This window comes from Schistocerca gregaria, chromosome 6 (assembly GCF_023897955.1).
Source record: "Schistocerca gregaria isolate iqSchGreg1 chromosome 6, iqSchGreg1.2, whole genome shotgun sequence".
Taxonomy (NCBI): Eukaryota; Metazoa; Arthropoda; class Insecta; order Orthoptera; family Acrididae; genus Schistocerca; species Schistocerca gregaria.
In genome coordinates, this window is record NC_064925.1 from 499,591,192 (window position 1) to 499,612,027 (window position 20,836).

The following is a 20,836-nucleotide window of genomic DNA, read 5'->3' on the forward strand; positions in this document are numbered from 1 at the left end:
ATTTTATAACGGCGTACTATAACGTCTGCGAAACGATATTCGAAGACTGAGACCAGAAAAATTGGCTAATGGCTTCTTACTTCATCACGAAAACACGCCGTGTCACACCTCGGCTTTGGTTCGCGAGTTTTTTTGTCGGAAATAGTTTTCCTCTCTGGCCGCATCTGGGTTACTCACCAAATCTGGGACCAGGCGACTTACGGCTCTCCCCAAAGTTAAAACCGTGCTCAAGGAAAAAGTTTTGACACGACTCGTGACACTGGAAGGGCCACGATACAGCGTCTCAGCACCGTTCCGAAAGAATCCTTCCAGAAATGCTTCCAGTCATGGGATAAGTGCATTGCTAGCCAAGGAGAGTACTTTGTAGGAGGTTCAGTCAAATCCCATGTAAGCTTATTGCTTTGTTTCTAATAAAATTATTCACCGAATTTATTGATCACACCTCGTAAGTGTTACATTTTCAAATAACTGGTTGAACTCATTCGTTTTTATCCTTACAGGTGAACTCACCATTATCTGCATGTATAGGACGTCTCATCAGAAAGTGGAACACAGCAAAAATCACAAGGACAAGGAGGGACAATTTCTTTGAAGTATGTGTGTCGATGAAGTGATGAAGACATGAAAGTGCCATAACACAACGAATTCCTTGACATATCACCCAAGACTGCAGTTTATTTTTAAAATAAAAGATTCATTGATTTCTAAAAGGTTAAATAAATTCATCCTTCGCTCCTGCCCCGTCACATCTCTATTTCCAGTAGTCCCTTACTTAACTCATTCCTGATTAGTTAACTATGTTTGGATTCTTTGCTTATTCACAGTATAAACCCTGTAAGTTCGTGTACTGTTGTTTGGTCGATTTCAGCTTCAAAACAACTGGGGATCAGCATCAGAGATAAAAAGCTGGACCGAACCGTGAGAAGTGTATAGTTTATTGCAACAAAACCGAGCACATGATGTAAGTAAGCGTACATTGTTGAAATTCCTTGTACAATCCTTGAAATAATCTTACGAACCATGAAGGTGCAACAGAAATGTTCCATTATTTCAAGGAAATTTACCATACTTATCAAATTCACCCTCGTAGACTAGGAGACAGAATTGAAAGGAAATTAGAAGACTGCAGGTAGGCGCACGAAACCTGCGCCAGCTGGTTTCTGCAGGCGAATCGTAGCATGTGGACTGGCTTCACGAGCTGCCAAGGAGCTCACAGTGAGCCATGGTGAGAAGGACCTGCAGAGTGACGGCATTTCGTCGCGCCTGCAGTTGGCAGCTAACGGAAACCACGGGCGCCCTCGCGGCTGACAAGCCTACTTTGCGGCGCTGACGTCACTACTTCCTCTCTCTTGTCGACGAAGAATGTCACTGTCGCCATTACGTTGATTGCGCAACCGTAACATCTTGCCACGGCAGTGTTACATGGGATGGAATGTTGGAGACTCTATTTTGTTTTGTTTCTAAAAGTCGAGCCCCCAGTAGATTCTCAAATCCACATCTCTAGTGGTTTTATTTCCACTTATCTTGTGGTCGTTGGTTTCTTCAGGGTTGCAGTTCCATAGCGCCATCTGATGTTTGAAACGATTTCAAACGCTTGAAAAATAAACAAAACCTTTCTGTAATGTTTGTTCATTATCGTTCAGTATAAATCACAGACATTTGTTCCACTTCAGCGGTGTATTCCTATAGTTTGATAGAAATGAATCGTCTGAATCGGCTGCTCTTGTAACTGGCTTAACTAATTGAACATTCTCCAGAACTTTCCACAACTGTCCTCCATTATCTGAGGCGGTTTATTTTATCATAACGGCTTGTGACGTCACTCTTGCGGCGTCAAATACTACGCCAGAATTACAAAGCGTTTTACGAATCTGATATTACTAAAATTTCCAATGACGCCGAAGGGCAGTTTTCAGCGTGATTCAGTGTGGGGGAACGTAGAACGCCCCCAAATAATATAATTCCCGGCGGGGTCAGGGATTTTCTCTGCCTCGTGATGACTGGGCGTTGTGTGATGTCCTTAGGTTAGTTAGGTTTAAGTAGTTCTAAGTTCTAGGGGACTGATGACCATAGATGTTATGTCCCATAGTGCTCAGAGCCATTTGAACCCAATAATATCGCTGCCCTACCGCAGCAATATCAGCTGTATCTTTGGAAGATCAATTATCTGTAGTACGCGCTCTATGCTACACGCGTTGTGTATACGTTGCGAGAGTAAAAGTATTCACAGTAAGTGGCGTGAGTGCGATTGATTATTCTCGCATTCGGGAGGACGACGGTTCAATCCCGTCTCCGACCATCCTAATTTAGGTTTTCCGTGATTTCCCTAAATCGTTTCAGGCAAATGCCGGGATGGTTCCTTTGAAAGGGCACGGCCGATTTCCTTCCCAATCCTTCCATAACCCGAGCTTGCGCTCCGTCTCTAATGACCTCGTTGTCGACGGGACGTTAAACACTAACCACCACCACCCCCACCGCGATTGATTATTACCACGCAGCACCTACAAGTGGATCAAGCTTGTACTCAAGCACTCTCACAGACTGCCTGTTCTGTGTGGATGAAAGTCATGGTTATAATACAACAGTAACCCGTCCCAGCTTAGCACTGGAAGACTAAGTATCTACGACTGGACGTCTGACTTAGCGGTAGTACTGTTTACAGGCCACTATATAAGAATTTTGATAAAAATTCAGAGAACAACGTTATGTAACTGAATGGTTTAACTTTTATGTAACTTAAAAGACTTACGCAGCATACGTCAAGAATCTTACCGGAAGCCACAAATGTTACCTGCTCCATATTTGATTGGCATTTAGAGTGACATCTCTCGGCAATGGCGGGAGGTGTGAGCTATCGTGGCACCCCGACTACCCAAGTGGAATCTTACTGCTGTGTAGTTCGCCCAACTGCAAAGGAGAGCCGGCCGCGGTGGTCTCGCGGTTCTAGGCGCGCAGTCCGGAACCGTGCGACTGCTACGGTCGCATGTTCGAATCCTGCCTCGGGCATGGATGTGTGTGATGTCCTTACGTTAGTTAGGTTTAAGTAGTTCTAAGTTCTAGGGGACTGATGACCACAGCAGTTGAGTCCCATAGTGCTCAGAGCCATTTTGAACCTGACGAAAATTCTTCCAAAAAAAAAAAAAAAAATACTGATGAATGATGGTATTAATTTTTTACTTGCATATGATAACAGGGAATCGAATGACAGAACACTGGTCATTGCCAGCAAAAAGGGAAACGTGCGTTTGTCAAACTGCGTATCATTCTTTCTGGACGGAACGTTCAAGAGTTCCAACAAGCAGTTTAGAGAGTTGTTTATACTCCTCGCCACCTTAATAATTCTTGTGAGGATCAAACACCATTCCCGTTGTTACGCTTTGCTGCCAGATAAAAAGCGAGAAACTTATGAACATTTTTAAAGCCATTAAAAGTAACTTGCGTTGATGAAACCCAGCATCTCTGATGATGGACTTCGAAATTGCTATCGTCCAAGCTGCTAACAGTTTGTTTCCTGGAACAGAGATTACTAGTTGCAATTATCATTTTAATCAGTGTATGTGGAAACAAGTTCATTGTTGCGACTTCGTTCCAGCCTATAAGGTAAACGAGGAAATACGCTGTGTTCCGTTCCAGCACATCTGCACTGGAAATGTTGGACGATGGTAGCGTGCGTATTGAAGCCAGCACGCGTGGAAACCAGAAGCTTCAGGACTTTTATGACTATTTTGTGGACCAGTGGCTCAGTAACGAACATGTGCAAGAGAGATGTGAAATTGCAGTCGATGGCACCATAGCGCTAGTAACGTTTAAGAAGAATGGAACGGAAGAATAAGTACATTAATATCAAAAGTTCATCCGAATTTTTTCTCATTAGTGAAAAATCTTCGAGCAGATGCAGGGTACCATGGCCATTGGTTTGACCGACTAATTTTAAACTTTTATGGGAAAATTAAAAAAAAAGAAAAAAAAAGGGAATCAGGAATGAAGAGTGAAGAAACAGTACCAGAGGCTTTAAAGAAACTCCAGACTTATGGAAACTTAAAATCTTTTGTGACTTGTGTAGTGTACGCACGGAAATTAAAATGACGAAGAAAAGTCAGAGTCAATGAAAAATTTGTAAGTTTTGAAAAGTAGTTGAATGTAATTATTGGCAATCTTGTAAATATTGTAAATAAATTTAATTGGGGACTGAAACAAACTACCTCTTCGTGCTGTTCTCTGGAAACGACACACTGTCGGCTAAAAATCTCTTGAAATTTGTAAAATATTGCCTAATGAATAACTAGACTATCTCAAAGGCTAAGCCTGTTATAGGAAATATTCGCAGCATTCGTCTTGAGAGGTTCTTAGAATCAAAATCTTTATGGGCGAACACCGAATACAAAATCTTTGCAGCAGAAACGCAGTCAATTGACGTTCAGTTAAATCAATACTTTCTCCGTTCGTTAGAAGATGAGAAAACCAGGAGGAAATTGGTAAATACAAAATAAATTATCATAAAAAAGTGACTGGTAGCAGTTTTGCAACCTTTCAGCGAGTGTTAAAACTAATTCCTAGTAAAACATGTCGTCGACTACAGCAGGCCTCTTGAGTATGCGGGTAGGCGAGCAAGAGCGCTAACGCTCGCTCGCTGCCTGGGTTGTGAGCGCTCGCGGTAAAATGATAACACTATCAGATTTGCTCACGTAGCACAGCACGGCCGAGTGGTAGCGCAGGAGAAGTGCAAACAATGCGCTGCCTCCAAAGGAATGAGCTGACCATAGATAGGTTCGGCGTAGCATTAGAAACGAACATACAGCAGATACGGCGCAATGCCTTTGGGGAGACTCCACCCAAAAATTTAATTTTTCTTCTGCTTTGCCGACAGCAATCAAATTTCAAAATCGTGTCTATTACGTAAACATGTAGCAATACCAAAATTTTGAAGTCCATAACTTCATAGGTTTTCGAGTTTTGCATTTTTAATGTGATATTAATTGTATCCTTGTAACCAAATTTTGGTACTCGCACCACAGCTTTCACATGCCAGATTTTATAGGTACATCCACAAGACATATTTAACTGTTCTGTGTATTAATTTTGTGAGAAATATTAATAATTTGTTTTCGGTGTTTATGTAAAATTTCAGCCTTAAATTTTCTTTAATTACCGGTACATAAATGTGATTATAAAATAAGTATGTTCTCGAAAATATTAATACATGGAAGTATGCAAACACTTATGCAAAAATTTCATTTAGACTAGTTTATGTAAATGATTAAAAAATTGACAATGAGCTTAGAGAAACAAATTTACTGTAAAATGGATTGTAACATGTTATCAAAAAACGAAAATTACTACAAGAAACGTACCCATTGAAATTAATCATAATATTCTTTCTTCCTGCTTGCATGGGGCTGCTTCTTGTAACTTCAGGATCAGGGTAGCCTTTTTCTTGAATTTTCTAAATAAAAATCTGCTCACAGTCTTCTTGAGGTGGCGCAGTGGTAGCGATATCTGATTGTAAGCCAGTGCCTGTTTCAAATGGCTCTGAGCACTATGGGACGTAACTTCTGAGGTCATCAGCCCTCTAGAACTTAGCACTACTTAAACCTAACTGACCTAAGGACATCACACACATCCATGCTCGAGGCAGGATTCGAACCTGCGACCGTAGCAGTCGCGCAGTTCCAGACAGTGGCGCCTAGAACCGCTCGGCCAATCAAGCCGGCCCAGTGCCTGTTTCCTTGCAGCGTGTTGATTGTACTGAACAGGGCTTCAGTGTATTCCATGAATATATATTTATACGGTCAACAGGCAAAGCAATTGTTTTTTAACGACAAGAATAAAGGTGATTCTGTTTGATGGTGGAAGAAATCAAAAATTAGCTTTGGCATCTTGCGGTGTGCCACAGCCCCTTACGCAATCCGTATTTCAAATATTTCTTAGACGCACTTTGATTCGAATGCGGGCAAATCGTTTCGGGATTTACGAGTAAACACTGTGAAGATGTCAACTAGCCACTATTTTTTTTTTTTTTTTGAGGTTTTAGCGTTGAGTCTGCCTTTCAAATCGAGAGTAGCTGTTTTGAAAGGGATAAAAATAGCATGATGGTCGGGTTAGGAACGTCGAAACGGACAAACGCATCAACGTCAATAAATCAATGCAGGATACCAACTCTATATGTTTATTATATGTGATCGTGTCTTGATATGCTTAGTGTTATATTAATGTGCTTCAAACCTTTGAACGCAACGAAACAACATTAGAATAGATTCCAAGAAATAGATTATGGTCTCTTGGAAAAGGAAGAGCGAGAAGCCGATGTGGAAAAGAGAGAAACAAAGAGAGAGAGCAGATGAATAAACGACTCAATAATTTTCCAAACATTTTTACTGTGGAACTACATTTTTGTTTTCAAGAGGAACACTCAACGAATAAGTCTACAGTTAGCCCGAGGTACCATACTGTTTTTCAATTTGGAAAGCGTTGCACAGTTTCGCTGATTTCCGGGTATGTTGACAGTGTGGAATCTCGTCTGCAGTTAGAACTTATACACCTACTGTGTGACAGTTGCGTCATTAGTTACATATTCGAATTAGCATTAATCGGAAAGTGGTACCAGACATTGATCCTTTAGCGAAAATCTTAAGTAATATTCATGTTTAACGGTCAGATAAAATGGTAACGAAATATAAATTTGCAATTTAAATTTCGTCTTAAAACAGGAGTCATCATAAGGGGACAACAATCGTAAGATGTACCGTGTTTCTTACTCAGCTGCCCCTCGTTCCATGCAACATCAAAATATTAAAAGAAATATGAGAGTGTTGTATTAATGAGGACTGACAATGGCATTCAACATAATCAGAACTGACAATGAAATTCACTAATAAAAGTCTTAAAAATAAATTTTCGACGACACGCGTTAATAAGCCACCCTGAAGCGATACGTGATTGCTATACTGTGAGCGCGGGCCAACTCGTACGAGCAGCTGTGCTGATCTGCTGGACTTCTTAGTGCGCCTGTTTGTACCTGCGAAAAGCCCATTAGTCTGACAGGAGCCCGCGCAAGTGTCACTCAGTGCTAATGTCACTCGGTGCGGTGTCCCAACCCCCTAGCCGGGCACCCGACTCCAGTTCCAGTCCGGGTGAACTACACTTTATGTGAGAGCTTTTTCCGCGTTTCTCTTCACATCCCATAAACATTAACTTCATACAAAAAAATCTTCTCGTATCAAAATACATCTTGCAGTGTAGGTCGTTTAAGAAGTCGGCGGTAGCTCGCGTTGGCATCCCAGAAGCGGTAGCTCGCACCTACTTGGCACTACATTCGGAAGGAAGGAGACTGGCTGTGCTCTGTACAAAGGAACCATCCCGGCATTTGCCGGGAGCAATTTAGGAAAATCACGAAAGACATGCAGAATGACCGCGTGGGGATTTGAAGCGTCATCCTCCCGAATGCAAGCCCAGTGTGCCAACTACTGCACTACATCACTCAGTCACTTGTCAGGTGGCCTCAAACAATTCCAAGACGTTCTACCATTCTCCACTAGATGGCAATGGCATCCTTGTCACAACACCGTAGTTTAGCCAATTTGCAAGACATATTTATTAATTATGCACACCTTCCTTACGAATCAGTCTTTCTATTAATTTGGTAAACGTTTTTGGAATACAGTGATCAATAGATTATTATATTTCGACTAAAGTTTAGTCTTGATCACACCATTTATGTCTCAATGACATGTTATTGAGACATAAATGGTGTGATCAAGACTGAACTTTAGTCAAAATATAGTCTTTCTATTGATGAACACCATATCAAAATTACTACAGTAGTTCCTGAGGTAACCCAAACAAACAGACAGAAACCATGGTGTGAACTTCAATTTATATATGTATTGCAGAAGATTGATAAAACTGTGTTCACATGGAGATGGAAGGGTGAAAGAATACTAAAAAGAGTTTCACAACAAAAATATGAAAATCAAAATCAGACACAGTATGGTTAATATGTACACCAAAATACTGATTTAATTTTTGGATTTAAAACAGTCTTTATTGCAGTTTTTTTATTTATTAACAATGTGTTCTAACTTCGTGAGGCATCTTCAGGTTATCTGAAAGATAATAAGATACCCCACGAAGGCGAAGCGCATTGCTAATAAAATAATTAATTGCAACCAAGGCTGTTTTCAATTCAAATATTCCACATTTGGTTGCTGTACCAGATGGCCTAATGGACTGGAAGATATTTTATAAATTTAATACTAGATGTATCAATATTTTAATTAACAAATATGTTTCGAGAATAAAAAATCCAATAAGTTGTGGATAATGTCCTCGGATTTGCTGCTGGATCGTAAAATGAACATGAATCGATACTTCGATGATCCATCTGCGTACTATCTTCAGGAGGTCACTGCTGGTAAGTCCCGATGACAACTTATGTCCGTTAGATCATCAATGACAGAGTACCTCAAGTTCCTGCTCCTAATAAGGTGAGTACACTGTTGATTTGTTATATATTTTTATGAGCTTCTAACAGGAGCGACTTATTTACAGCTACCTGTGTAGTTACTAATTTATGTTTGTAATTTCTGGCCTTTTCGAGTGCTTACTGGGCACAACCTTTTATTTTAATAACAGTGTAGCTTACAGGACCGCCGTTGTTATCGACCCTTGTATCATACAGGCTTGTTTGTTTGTTTTGGTAAATGTAGTTCAGTGTCGGTTGGACTGTTAGTGAGAGAGGACGTAGAGTTCCTGCTGCTAATAAGCAGAGTACATCGTTCATTTGTTACATATTTTTATGAGCTTCAAACAGGAGCAACTTCAGTAATGGTTAGGAACTGTGATTGTTGTTTACAGATGCGAGACGAAATGGCGGCCCTCCGCTCACAGCTCCAGGCTGTGTTGGCTTCTGTCACACAGCTCGAGGCTGCTACCAAGGAGCATCACAGTGGGGGGTCAGACACGGGGATGCGAGGGACGTCCAGACGTCCAGCACATGGCACGTGTATCACAATCGGGGATACTTGCACTTGTACTGAGGTTGACCCCTCACTGGTAGTCGAGTGGGAGATAATTCCAAAGTCTGGCAGACAGCGAAAATTTCTCCGAGGGGCTGATCGTAGGGCCTCCCTGGTTCGTTTGTGAAAAGGTTTCGGGCGTTATCTGTGGCTGAGGAAGTCTCTAAGCCGGATGCAGTCATCCACGCTGTTTTAGAGGAAGCTTGTTGGCCCGCAGGGTCTGGCCATTCACTGAGGGTGGGTTTGCTGGTAGTTGGGAGCTCCAACGTTAGGCGCCTGATAGGGCCTGTAGGAACATAGCTGCCAAGGAGGAGAGGGAAGACAGTGTGCACTCTGTGTGCATACTGGGGGGAGTCATTCCGGATGTGGAAAGGGTGTTTCCGGATGCCATGAAGAGTATGGGGTGCAGCCAACTGCAATTGGTGGCTCATGTCGGTACCAGTGACGTGTGTCACTTTGGATCGGTGGCGATTCTCTCTGGTTTTGGATGGCTAGCGGAAATGGTAAAGATTGCCAGTCTTGCTTGCGAGATTTAAGGTGGAGCTCATCATCTGCAGCATCGTCAATGGAACCGATTGTGGTGCTATGGTGCAAAGACGATTGGAGGGTTTGAATCAGGAGTTCACGCGGCTCTGTGACTGTGTAGGCTGCCGATTCCTTGACTTGCGCCATCAGATAGTAGTCCAGTGAAACTGTCAGAAAAAAAGCCTGTACCTTGCAAAAGGTGGGGGTAGAAGATTTTATTTTTTTAACTCGTTCATATTGTTGTAAAGGTTAGAAAACCGAGTTTTGCCAACAAAATTTCTCTTGGGAAAACTTTCTGCAGTCAAAAAACTTCGAAAATTTCGGACTTTTTTCAGTTTTTTCATAATATCTCAGTTTCATTTGCTCCTATCGCTTTGACGTCTATTTTATTTTTTAAAGAGCACAAAATTCTCTACAAATTCTTACCATTTTTTTCTACTCCCAGTATCTCAGGCGCTACGGCGCGTCGAAATACCAATTTTTCAAATTTCGAACAAAGAATAGTTGGTGACAATTTCCACGATGTTAAGCTCCGTAGAAAAGATAAAGTTGTGACTCTACTTTCTGCGTTCAATTCTGTTTCTGCGTTCAATTCTGTAAAAGCTGGGAGCACAAAAATTACTCCTGTTGATCCTTTAACTCTTTTCCAAAGGATTTGTTTAATGAAACAAAGTGAAGAAGAGTTAAAAGCCTTTCTGAAATCTGAACTTGCTCCTTACCCAATGTCCCTATTCTCAGAAAAAGGCATGTGAAAAGGAACAAAATCTTCATTCTACAATGCCGGCCGCGGTGTCTCGCGGTTCTAGGCGCGCAGTCCGGAACCGTGCGACTGCTACGGTCGCAGGTTCGAATCCTGCCTCGGGCATGGTTGTGTGTGATGTCCTTAGGTTAGTTAGGTTTAAGTAGTTCTAAGTTCTAGGGGACTGATGACCACAGCAGTTGAGTCCCATAGTGCTCAGAGCCATTATTCATTCTACAATGCATTCGTTCCAGTGGAAGATGTGAAGTCAGCTGGACCGAGTAAATTTTTTGTCATTGATGGAGGGTACCTTATCCACAAAGTGACTCGAACTCGAAGAGTTTGCTCCAAGTCAATAGCCCAAAGCTATGTTTCTTACCTGCATCGTCATTTTGGATCTCAATTTGCTATTGTATTTGATGGGTATCCATGTGAGGGAGACAAATGTAGCACAAAGAGTACTGAGAGGATTCGTAGGTACAAACAACATTCTTAGGTTGACGTTGTGGTTGAATCAGAGACGGTGAACCAAGTCCCTCAGGACAAGTACTTGTACAACGAACGAAACAAGTTGCGTTTGATCACACTTCTTAAAATGGAATTTCTGGAGTGTAGCATTGAAGTGCACCAGGCACAAGAAGATGCTGACGTTATAATTGGAACATCTGCCATTTCAAGAACCAAAGGTTTTGGAAGTGTTGTCATTGTAGGAAAAGATGTTGACCTGCTTGAGCTCATGACCGGTTTGGGGAAAGGCATTGAAAACTTATTTTTCTTAAAGCCAGGAAGAGAAAATGCAGAAGACAAGTGGTTTTCCACTGCATCTTATAAGTTTGACAGTGAATATATTCTGTTCACTCACGCCTTTAGCGGATGTGATACAACATCTGCTTTTTTTGGTCTAGGAAAAATTTAAGTGCTGCAATATTGTTGCGAAAAATGAACATCTAACATCAGCGCGTTGCACGTTCAATAAACCACATGTTACCCGTGAAGAAAGAATAACTGCAGGAGAACAGGTTACTATCGCATTGTATAGTGGAGGTGTCAGCAGTACCAACACACTAGACCATTTGCGGTACCAGCTATTCGCCAAGTCTGCCACAAAAAGCAAACTGAATCTTGCACGGTTGCCACCTACACAAGATGCTGCACAACATCATTCGTTGCGGACTTACCAACAAGTCCAAGGTTGGATGGGAAAATGGGAACCTCCTGCGAAATGGGGCTGGAATCACAGTGACCACGATCCAATACCCGTTATAATGAGCCAAGATCCAGCACCTGAAGCACTTCTTCACATTGTTTCATGCTCATGCAAGCTGAACTGTGGCGGAGCGTGCTCCTCCAGAAAAGCGGGTTTGAAATGTTCTTCAATTTCCAAGAAATGTATTGGGGTCAACTGTGAAAACGAGCCAAAATTTTTATATGAAGACAGTGAAGAAGATGTCATGGAGGATGTTGAGGAAACCGCTGACGAAACCAAAGAACTTGCTGAGGTTGACTCGCTGTTTAAAGAAGAGGTCAGTCTGGGATCATCTCTATGTACAGACGCTGAATCCGTAACTCAAGGTATTCCTGGTGACACTGAGGAACCTGGCCCATCAAAACGTTGGAAGTGATGCTCATATATGTCTCAAGTGTGCTTAAGTGCAATATTACAAGTATTACACACCCAGAACTGTCAACATTTTTTAGTGACTGGCAATGCATTGTAATTGTAATAAAGCTACTTATTTTTAATGTCAACTGTGTCTCTTTTATACACCAGAATAATTAACTACCTAATTAGGTTGCCTATTGCAGCTAATAATAGTTCCGTTTCCTGAGACAATTTATTTTGTGTGTGTGTGTGTGTGCGTGTGTGTGTGTGTGTGTGTGTGTGTGTGTGTGTGTGTGTTGTGTGTGTGTGTGTCTTAATGATGTATTTTTATCTTTATAGTTTTACAAATACCAGGTCTGAGGTGGCCCCTAGTGAACTTCAGGTAGTGATGTAAGAATCACAATAGTTGGTTGCCCAGCAATCCCCATGTTGCATGCAGAGAAATTGAATACCTGAAAGCGAGGTGGTAAATTCCAACTTATAACATGATGTATAATGTATTTATACTACACAAACAGAAACTGAAAAAGTACTGTTCAAAAATAAGGTATCTTGCCACTATGCTCAAAATTTGAAAAAAGTGGTGTTTTTTGAGGCGCTGTAGCGCCTTAGATATTGGGAGTAGAAAAAAATGGCAAGAATCATATTTATAGAGAATTTTGTGCTCTTTAAAAATGAAACTAGACGTTAAAGCGATAGGAGCAAATGAAATTGAGATATTTTGAAAAAACTGAAAAAAGTCCGAAATTTTCGAAGTTTTTTGGCTGCAGAAAGTTTTCCCAAGCGAAATGTTGTTGGCAAAACTCGGTTTTCTAATCTTTCCAACCATATGAACGAGTTGAAAAAATAAACTCTGCTACCCCACCTTTTGCAAGGTATATCTACTATTTGACTGGACTGTAGTGGGTTTCCGGGTTCTGCTGAATAGGCCAGGAGTCCACTGCGCACAGGAAGCGGCTACACGGGTAGCGGAGGCTGTGTGGAAGGGACTGGGCGTTTTTTTTTAGGTTAGAGCGTCTCAGGAAATCACAGAAAGGGCGGTCGTCCAGAAGGGGTAGGTAAAACACAGTAAGGTAGTTGCAGGAACGGTCGATATTGTAGTTGTAAATTGCCGCAGTTGTGTTAGGAAAGAACCAGAGCTGCAGGCCCTAATAAAAAGCACTGAATCTCAAATAGTTACAGGTATAGAAAGGTGGCTAAAGCCGGAAATAAGTTCAGACGAATTTTTTTCAAATGACTTAACACTGTCCAGAAAAAATATATTAAATACAGTTAGTAGTGGAGTATTTGTTACTGTCAGAAGTCGTTTACCTTGTTGTGAACTTAAAATAGATAGTTCCTGCGAAATAGTATGGGTAGAAGTTATACTTGATAAACGGACTAAACTATTAATTTGATCGTTTCACCGACCCCCGACTCAGAAGAATTAGTTGCTGAACAGTTCAAAGAAAACTTGAGTCTCATTTCAGACAGGTACCACACTCATACAATTATAATCGGTGGTGGCTTCAATCTACCCTAGACAGACTGGAAAAATTATACGTTTAAAGCCGACTGCAGGCATAAAACGTCATCCGAAATCGTGCTGAATGATTTCATCCGAAATTGTGCTGAATGCTTTCTCAGAAAATTATTTTGAACAATTAGCTCATGAGCGCACGCAAAGCATAAATTGCTGCGAAAGCATACTTGACCACTTAGCAACAAATAATCGTGGACAAATAGGAGTATCGTGGCGTTTACAGGGACTAGCGATCACAGGGCAGTTGCTGCTAGGCCGAATACAGTAACACCCACAACCATCAAAAAGAAACGCAGTCTTTCTATTAAAAAAAAGAGCTGATAAAAATGCTCTTAACGCCTTTTTAAGAGACAGTCTTCACTCCTTGCGATCTGATCATGTAAGCGTAGAAAAGATGTGGAATGATTTCAAAGAGATAGTATCGACGGCAGTTGAGAATCATATACCACATAAATTAATAAGTGATTGTGCTGATCCTCCATGGTACACAAAACGAGTCAGATCGCTGTTACAGAAGCAACGAAAAAAGAAAGCCAAATTCAACAGAACGCAAAATCCCCAAGATTGGCAAAGTTTTGCAGAAGTTCGAAATATGGAGCGTACGTCAATGCGAGATGCTTTTAATAATTTTCACAACGAAATTCTGTCTCGGAATCTGGCAGAAAACCCAATGAGATTCTGGTCATACATAAAGCACATCAGAGGCCAGACGCAATCAATGCCTTCACTGCGCGATAACAACGGTGAAGTCACTGATGTTACTTAAAAACCGTCTTGATTGCAATTTTTTTTATTCATATGACCGGTTTCGGTTCATTCAGAACCGTCTTCAGATCTGATATTTCAGTTACAGGAGTAACCCGTCCAAATCCAGCAATTTTCACATACTACGTCACATGTACGTAGCATGTGAAAATTGCTGGATTTGGACGGGTTACTCCTGTAACTGAAATATGAATAAAAAAAATTGCAATCAAGACTGTTTTTAAGTAACATTATAAAATCACTGATTGCTGTTATCCCATGAGACATTGTCTGTTTTTGTGAAGTCACTGATGACAGTGCCACTAAAGCAGAGTTATTAAACACAGTTTTCCGAAACTCCTTCACCAAAGAAGACGAAGTAAATATTCCTGAATTCCATTCAAAAACAACTGCCAAGACGAGAAACATAGAAGTAGACATCCTCTGTGTAGCAAAGCAGCTTAAATCACTTAATGAAGGCAAGGCTTCCGGTCCACATTGTGTACGAGTCAGGTTCCTCCCAGAGTATGATGATAAAATAGCTCCATATTTAGGAATTATATACAACCACTCGCTCACAGAAAGATCCGTACCTAAAGACTGGAAAATTGCTCAAGTCACACCAATACCCAAAAAGGGAAGTAGGAGAATTCCCCCGAATTACAGTCCCACATCACTAACGTCGATCTGCGTTAGGTTTTTGGAACATATACTGTGTTCGAACATTAGGAATTACCTCGAAGAAAACGATTTATTGACACAGTCGGCACGGATTCAGAAAATATCGTTCTTGTAAAACACTTCTAGCTCTTTATACTCTCGAAGTAATGAGTGCTATCGAAGGGAATGTCAAATTGATTCCATATTTTTAGATTTCCAGAAGGCTTTCGACACCGTTCCTCACTAGCGTCTTCTAACCAAATAGCGTGCCTATGGAATATGGCCTCAGTTATGCGACTGGATTTGTCATTTCCTGTCAGAAATGTCACAGTACATAGTAATAGACGGAAAGTCATCGATTAAAACAGAAGAAATATCCAGTGTTCCCCAAGGAAGTGTTATAGGTCCTCTGTTGTTCCTGATCTATGTTAACGCCATAGGAGACAATCTGAGTAGACCTCTTAGATTGTTTGCAGATGATGCTGTCACTTACCGTCTTGTAAAGTCATCAGGTGACCAAAACGAATTGGAACTGATTTAGACAAGATATCTGTATGTTGCGAAACGTGGCAATTGACCCTGAATAAAGAAAAGTGTGAAGTTATTCACATGAGAACTAAATGAAATCCGCTAAATTCCGCTTACGTGATAAGTCACACAAATCTGAAGGCTGTAAATTCAGTTAAATACTTAGGGATTACAATTACAAATAACCTAAACTGGAACGATCACATAGATAATATTGTGGGTAGAGCAAACGAAAAACTGCGATTCGTTGGCAGAACACTTAGAAGGTGCAACAGGTCTACTAAAGAGACTGCTTATAACACGCCCTATTCTGGAGTATTGTTGTGCGATGTGTGATCCGCATCAGATGAGACTGACGGATGACGTCGAAAAAGTTCAAAGAAGGGCAGCTCGTTTTGTATTCTCGCGAAATAGAGGAGATAGTACCACAGACATGATAGGTGAATTGGAGTGGCAATCATTAAAACAAAGGCGTTTTTCGTTTCGACGGGATCTTCTCATGAAATTTCAATCACCAGTTTTTTCCTCCGATTGCGAAAACTTTCTGTTGGCACCCTCCTACGTAGCGAGAAATGATCATCACGATTAAATAAGAGAAACCAGGGCTCACACAGAAAAATTTAAGTGCTTGTTTCTCTCGCGCGCCGTTCGTGAGTGGAATGGTAGCGAGACAGCTTTAAGGAGTTCAGTGAACCCTCTGCCAGGCACTTTATTGTGAATAGCAGAGTAATCACGTAGATGAAGATGTAGAATGCCAAGGCTGCCTGTGTAGGTTAGGGTATCCATTTCATTTTTATTAAAAAAAAGGGGACATTTAAAAAAAGCCTAGAAAAAACTGGGACAAATAAGGACAGAACGGGACACAGATTGTATTGACATAATTTAATGGCCATAATTTGCCTTTAAATCTTGAACTCAGATGATCCAACTAAGTTTTCACAGTTATTCTGCCGCACTGTTACATAATTTTCACTTTATGTATTTGATCAAAAAGTGCATTTCCTTTTGATATTGTGTCATAAAAGTCAGCACATGACACACTACTGAAGTGTGGTTTGACAGTGGGCAAGGCCTTCACTGTTTCAATTTTCGTTCTGTTTTTTTTTTCCATTTGACCATAAAGAGTTCACTAAGGAAAACACACGTTCCACAGCAGCGTTTGGCCCAGGAACTGCCAGCCAAAATTCCACCTAATGAGTCATGTTTTTTCATGTTAATATTTTTGCTATTGAAGTAGCCAAACATTTTGCATCACATTGCACTGATACTTTTATTGTTTCCTGTTTCACTTTTCATTAAGTTCTGTACACACGAAAATTCATAACAGAAAAATTTGGAAAAATTACTCCAACAAAAGCACAACAATCCTGAATATCTTTCCACTGTAGCTAATCATTTTCAGTGCTCACTCAACCAAATGCTTTAAAAACTGCGATAAATGATAACTACCATTCATTGATGTACTCAGTGCAAGAGTTGCAGAAGATATCATCATAACTATGTAATTCTACAAAAGTAACTTCACCCTTTTCTCCCAGTTTTCTTAGCTGCTCGTATACAAAGGATATGAGAAATCTTTCAGACTTTATACACTGTAATGTGCCCAGTAATTTGTTTATTTCTTGTTACACTTCCAGTTCTGTGATTTCTTGTTTCTCAATAATTTAATTGTTGTGGAGAAAGATTTAGCTGGCTAACAAGAAAATATAGAAGAACAACAGACAGAGGGTTTTCAAAGAATTGTTTAAGGATGACAGGACACTTGTCAATGGAAATGAAATAGGGTTTTAAAGCACAAAATATCTCTGTAACCTTTTCCAATGCCTGTAGCAGCGTTAGCCATCCTGTCTTGCTGTGCCAGAGAATAGGTTTATACTAGGTTTCAGTAAACTTACAGAATGACTCGAGAGATTTGACTAGCTGTAAATATGTGGGAATGGCGGTAGATTTTGTTCCCAGTTAATTAGCAGTCGATGGGCAAGCAATCTGAGCCATTTTGTGTAGAACTGTGCATTACATGTGCTGGGCAGCCAACACCTACTACATTGTAACCTGTTTTCTATTGCAGTTTATAGAACACATTGTTTTTGTCTTTTCTCTGCTTACCACCAAACGTGGCGTTAGTGTTGTCTGCAGAAACTGTAACGACTTTTCCTTCAAGTTTATATGTTTTTAAAATCTCCAGCACATAATTCTGAAGTAAATCTGAAGTTTCTCCAGAGAAATTAACCAATTTGAGCACTTTCACCATGATCTCATTTTCAGAGTAAAAATACCTGACAAAGAGAGGAACTAATTTCAAATCCAGATGATTTGATGTATCGGTCATTACCGAAATGAATCGAGCACTTTTCAGTTCACTTAAAACCTGCTGAGCTGAATACGGTACAATAAAATTTGAAATGATTTATTACATTTTTTGTGTCTACGTGTGAATTTAGGACTGAAAAGTTTTTTTAATAAATGCTGTAGTACAATTCATTGACTTAAAACTATGCACTGCACTATAGTAGGCAAATGTAGGTTCTTGCGCCGCCAATTGGCCACGGTACCCTTTTCAGTTACTGTTTTTAACTTTTACCTAGTACTCACTCATACTTTTATTTCCACTTTTCGTTTGGACAGCCGATCGGTGTTTCTTCATCTTAACGTGATTCACAGTGTCAGACCTTCCACCAGGTCCAATAGCAAATTGTGATTTGCACAACGTACATTCAACAGTTCCTCCCCTACTAGTGATATAAGGAAACTCAATTTTTGTAATGCTGTTAAATGACGTTTCAAATTGCCTGTGAAATAAACATTCGCAAACTTAGCCATATCTGCGCGAAGTAATCGCACCTGGATAGGATAAATTCCGAAACGCGTCGTATGAGCAATAAAACCATTCCTCGGCTGATGTCTGATTTTTACCATTGCGACCCAGTCAGTCTGAATACAGAACTACTGATTGTTTTAATTTCAAGTTTGATGCAAGATGACAAATTAACAATTTTAGGATTTTTCCCTTTACTTGTACAATGGAACATTACTTGTCAAATTTCGTCATTTTAGATCAACGGGAAGTAAGCTGTAGGTTTTGATGAGTAGATCTGCGAGCATCAAAATACGTAGTATAAATGGCCGTATCTTCTCACTGCATTGACTTAGAAGCTCCAGTTTTGTACACCACCAAGGGACTGTAGGCGTTAGTTATGTAACATAAATTTCAAATTAGTATGTCCACCCGTTCCTGAGAAAAGGGGGTCTTAACATACGGATAAATAGAGAGCTAGATAAGAAATGACAAAAATTTACAGTTTTCGAATTTTTTCCTTTGGTTCTACTGCGAAAGCTTCCTTTCTGTCAAATATCATGACTTCAGGCCAACGGGAAGTGCACTATAGCTTTTGATGAGTGAGTTTGGGAGTATTAAAGTGTATGTGGTATGTGGTAGTCTTCAGTTTAGAGACTGGTTTGATGCAGCTCTCCATGCTACTCTATCCCGTGCAGCCTTCTTCATCTTCAAGTACCTACTGCAACCTACATCCATCTGAATATGCTTGTGTATTCATCTTTTAGTCTCCTTTCACACTGCCATCCATCATTAAATTGGTGATCCCTTGATGCCTCAGAACATGTCCTACCAACCGATCCCTTCTTCTAGTCAAGTTGCGCCACAAATTCCTCTTCTCCCCAGTTCTATTCAGTACTCCTCATTAGTTACGTGATCTACCCATGTAATCTTCTGCATTCTTCTGTAGCACCAAATTTCGAAAACTTCTATTCCGTTCTTTTCTAAAGCATTTATCGTCGATGTTTCACTTCCATACATGGCTACACTCCATACAACTACTTTCAGAGAGGTCTTCCTGACACTTAGATCTATACTCGATGTTAACAAACTCCTCTTCTTCAGAAATACCTTCCTTGGCATTGCCAGTCTACATTTTATATCCTTTCTACTTCGACCATCGTCATTTATTTTGCTCCCCAAATAGTAAAACTCATCGCTACTTTAAGTGTCTCATTTCCTAACCTTTTCCCTCAGCATCACCTGATTTAATTCGACTACATTCCATTATCTTCGTTTTGATTTTGTTGATGTTCATCTCATATCCTCCTTTCAAGAGACTGTCCATTCCGTTCTACTGCTCTTCCAGGTCCTTTGCTGTCTCTGACAGAATTACAATGTTATCGGCAAATCACAAAGTTTTTAATTCTTCTCCATGGATTTTAATTCCTACTCCAAATTTTTTCTTTGTTTCCTTTACCGATTGTTCAGTATATAGATTGAATAACATCGGGGATAGGCTACAACCCTGTCTCACTCCCTTCCCAAGCACTGCTTCTCTCTCGTGCTCTTCGACTCTTGTAACTGTCATCTGGTTTCTGTACAAATTGTAAATTGCCTTTCGCTCCCTGTATTTTACCCCTGCCACCTTCAGAATTTGAAAGCTTTCTCTAAGTCTACAAGTGCTAAAAATGTAGGCTTGCCTTTCCGTAATCTGTTTTCTACTAAGTCGTTGGGTTAGCATTGCCTCACGTGTTCCAACATTTCTACGGAATCCAAACTAATCTACCCGAGGTCGCCTTCTACCAGTTTTTCCATTCGTCTGTAAAGAATTCGTGTTAGTATTTTGCAGCCGTGACTTATTAAACAGCCGTATTAAAATATGCGACTTACATGGCCGTATCTTTTGACTGCTTTGACTTAGAATCTTCATTACCGTAAACCTCTGTATGTGACATAAATTTCAACCAGTTACGAACGAGGTCTGTTCAAAAAATTTAGGAACGTTCGTAATTTCGCACCAGGTGGGTGCTGCAGCGAAGTGTCTCTGGCATCCCTGCACACGCCTGTGTTTAATTAGCAACTGCCGGAAGTTTCATTGTTGTATGTCTGTTTGTTATTGTACAGTGCTATATTGAGTAGAACGTTATGTTGCACAGTTGAGAATTTCGAGATGGCAGAGTGAGAAAGAGCTGTATTAAATTTTGCGTGAAACTGAAGAGAACCTTTACAGAGACACACTAAATAATGCAGGAAGCATACGATGGTGAGTGCTTAAGCCGTACTCGGTGTTACGAGTGGTTCACACGGTTTAAAAATGGCCGCACGGGAAAGATGACCCTTGTTCACGACGCCATTCGACGTCTGCCGGCGACGCTCACGTCAGTAACGTCAACGAAAATGTGCGTGACAATCGAAGACAGACTTTCCGAGAGATTACAGAAGAATCCATTTCATTTGGATCATGTCACGAAATCCGGACGCAGTATGTTTGAATGAATCGTGTGCCACCAAGTTCGTCCTACGGCTCGTGAATCAAGACCAGAAAAACCTTCACTTCGCAGTCTGTGAATAGCGTGTGGATCGCGCAATTGAGAACGAGATGTTCCTTAAGAGAATAATAACTGGTGGTGAGACGTGGGTCTACGGCTATGAAGTTGAGAACAGGGTTCAGTCTTCACAATGGGCCGAGAAACGTTCTCCAAGACCGAAAAAAGCTTGTCAGGTC

At 40.7% G+C, this 20,836-nt stretch overlaps 1 protein-coding gene across 2 annotated transcripts in view; it reads left to right on the forward strand.

Annotated features, from left to right (window-relative positions):
- LOC126278051 (uncharacterized) overlaps nucleotides 1-738 on the forward strand; it is a 391,922-nt gene extending 391,184 nt beyond the window's left edge. For both annotated transcript variants that reach the window (XM_049977856.1, XM_049977855.1), the window contains exon 3: nucleotides 501-738. The gene's annotated coding sequence lies outside the window, so the exon portion shown is untranslated. The remainder of the gene's footprint in view (nucleotides 1-500) is intronic.
- The last annotated feature ends 20,098 nt before the right edge of the window (nucleotides 739-20,836 follow it).